A 3,152-nucleotide genomic window follows, 5' to 3' on the forward strand; every position below is an offset into this window, starting at 1 on the left:
CTTCTGAGCGGGTGCAGTGCTGTAGGGATGTCCAGTAACCACGGTGGAAGCATGAGAAAGGCCGACAGCGACAGCCGATGGCAGCAGCGAGACAGAAGTCTGTGTGCAAGTGGTGCCGCTCAGAGCTGAGCGCATTCCCTCCAGGGACAAGAGATCCGTGTCTCGACATTTGCACCCGGTAGCGTTTTGTTTGCTGGTGCAGCTTTGCTCTGCAGAATGCAGAGCTGTCAGGCAGTCCGGGGTTCCTCTGCTGCCATCTGACAGGAAGGAGAGCAGTAGTGCTTTGTGTAAGCGCAGTGCAGTTTGAACATCAGTTTCTGCTCTGGCTGTAGAACAGCGTCTTTTGGATTTGGGGGGGGTGTGGGCTGACAGGACAGCGCTGCTCCTGGTGTCTGTGCAGCCACACTGGATCTGTTGTTGCAGGGACGGAGCCTGCGCGTCCGTGGGATGGTGCTGGGCACGGGGGGAAGAAGCGGAAAGCCTCCGCAGGTAAGGAGCTGCTGTGAGCTGTGCTGTGGGTGCTGCCTCTAAGCAGGGCTGCGTGCAGGGCTGTGTGTGATGGAGGAGAGAGGAAAGGGCGCTGCAGATCTGTGCTGACTGCACAAGTGGCACAAGGCTGTAGCAGTGGAAAGGAAATTGAAGAAACTGCGCTTGAAGAGCAGCAGTTTGTGTCTGACTGTGCCCAAGTCTTCCTCCAAGGAGCTGCTCTTCATGTCTTTCCTGCTTTCTTTCTGTCAGAAGCTGATGCCAGCTTCCCTCTGAAGCGCAGCCATGCGGAAAGGCAGGGCAGGAGCACAGAATGGGACGTGGCACCCAAGAGAGGTACAGACACCCAGCAGGCATCGGGGCTTGGTGCACTGCCTTTCTAATCAGGCTTTCTGCCTGTTCTTTCCTGGGACTGTTGTCACTGTGTGCTGGTTGTGGTCATAACCACAGTGAGCATTCCTGCACTGATTAGAAATGGGAGCCCACAGTTCACCTGAGATCCCAAGCTCCGTGACTGTGAACACTCCAGATGAGATGTCCCAGCATCGCGGCCCATTCTGCAGACTGAAAGCAGCAGTGAGCCCTGGTTCAATCTCGTTGCTTCTTGTCTTTTCACAGAGGTGGGTGCTGAGCCAAACGGCCATCTCCACGTGAAGGTGGTGCAGCAGGGGCGTTCCGAGAGAGCTTGTCTCCCTGAGAGAGCTCCAGCTCCTCTCCAGGCTGGAGGGCTTCCTGGCAGAGCAGGTCCCAGCACAGGGGGAAGAGCTTCCCCTGCCGCGTGCCCCCGCTCCGTCTGCAAGGCCCAGGCTGGATGCAAACGCAAGGCCTTGGAGGAAGGGACACCAGCAGCAGCGCAGCTGCCTGCCCACAAGAGAGCAAGGGCTGAGAGCGGAGGCAGCGTGCCGGCTCCAGCAGCGCAGCCTGGGCCTGCCGCAGCGCGGAGCTCCGGGCGCAGAGGTGAGCAGGGCTGTGTACCGCTGTGCTGAGCTGCTGCCCTTTGCCAGCACGCTGAGTTTGCTCAGGCTCTGCTTTGCCTTTTCCTTTTGTGTCGAGGGGAAATGGGTTGAAGGCTGCCAAGTCTGAAGGCAGCCAGGTGCCAGAATGTGCAACCCCATCTCTTTAACTGCATGGTGGTCTTCTGCACGTCCCACTGGAAATGTCATTCACTGGGGGGTTCCTCGTCCAATTTCCTTTGTCTTTTTTCTGCCGTCTGCTTTTATGGTACCCACGTTTCTGCAGTTTTGCTGTTGACAAAAGAAATTCCTCTTTTGTCTTGCCTGATAGCAAGAAGACAACGACAGAAACAGAGGAGAGCAGAACTGAAGAAGGCTTCTCTGAGAGCCGCAGCTGCACGTGCAGAGGTGAGTCCTCGGTGAGCACAGACGCGGCTCTTGTTGTTGTCAGGGCCTCCGTCTGTCAGACATGGAAGAGATTTCCCAAGGGAAGCGCTGTCCTGTTTCTACACTCGCTCTGTTTCTTTCCAGTCCTCCGCCATGAACAGCCTGGTGGAGATGATGCAGAAGCTGCAGCTGCACGACTGAGAGGAGGAGCATCAGCAGGCAGCGCTGCAGTGCGCGGCGTTGCAGGGCAGCGCTCCGAGTGCCGCCCAACTCGGCACTCCAACTTTGGTTGTAGTCAATAAAAACATGGCATGCTAACTCAGAGAACGATGCCGTAGAGATTGCTGAGTTTCCCAGGGCAGCGCTGAGTACTTTTTGCTTTATGCTGAGTGTACAATGAGCCAAGTTCCCCAAAAGGACGGCGTTTCCTCTGGGCTGTTGGTCCAGAGCAGCATCTCTGCACTTAGCACCGCCACGCTGCCATCCCGGCACTGCTCTGCTCACAGACAGCGCTCCAGGTCGTGGCACTCAGAAGGTGCCCCTCTGTCGTGCAGCCCTCCCCAGCGCCTGCCTGCCTGTCCCTGTGTGGGCTGCGATGGAGCTTTTCCTTGGCAACGCCTGGTGTGACGCCGTGTCCTGGGTCCGTCGGTGCCATCCTGCAGGCTGCTGTGCACAGCGCAGTGCTGCGGAGCTGTGCTTCCCGGCCCTGTGCTCTCCGGCACTCTGGTGTGAGTTCTGCCTCTCCCAGGCATCTCCTGTTCCCAGGAACCTCCGCTGCTCCCTTGCACGCAGAGCTGTGTGCACAGCCCTGTGCAGAACCGCACACCCGCGTGCAAGGACTTCCCTGCACACACCGCTGTGCATCCACACGCACAAGCACATCCTCGCACGGCCCTGTGTGCACACTCCATCCGTGTGCACACAACCGTGTGCAAAACCACACAGCCTTGTGCAAAGACCTCGATGCACAGCCCCGTGTTGGCGCACACACACACCCGTGTGCAAACCCACCCCTTTGCACAGCAACACGCATGAAGGCATGAGCGCAGCTGCAGCCCTGCACACAGCCGTGCGCGCACACACACACACGTGCAAAAGTAACATTCACGTGCAAACACCCTGCACACACCCACGTGCAATGCACACTGATATGCAGCACCACCTCTAAGATGATCGGAGGGCTGGAGCACCTCTGCTATGAGGAAAGGCTGAGGGAGCTGGGCTTGTTTAGCTTGGAGAAGACAAGGCTCCAGGGAGACCTCATGGTGGCCTTGCAGTGCTTGAAGGAAGTGTATAAACAGGAGGGGGAACGGCTGTGTGTGAGGG

General features: G+C 58.0%; 1 long non-coding RNA gene across 1 annotated transcript; it reads left to right on the forward strand.

The window, feature by feature from the left end:
• Positions 1 to 423: 423 nt before the first annotated feature.
• LOC122192623 lies at positions 424 to 1,225 on the forward strand. Its single transcript, XR_006182653.1, has 3 exons — positions 424 to 489; positions 739 to 822; positions 1,105 to 1,225. It is a non-coding gene; the product is annotated as an uncharacterized LOC122192623 (long non-coding RNA).
• The last annotated feature ends 1,927 nt before the right edge of the window (positions 1,226 to 3,152 follow it).

Source organism: Lagopus leucura, unplaced genomic scaffold, assembly GCF_019238085.1.
Source record: "Lagopus leucura isolate 7727_CA_CO unplaced genomic scaffold, USGS_WTPT01 28374-0_obj-0_obj, whole genome shotgun sequence".
Lineage (NCBI taxonomy): Eukaryota > Metazoa > Chordata > Aves > Galliformes > Phasianidae > Lagopus > Lagopus leucura.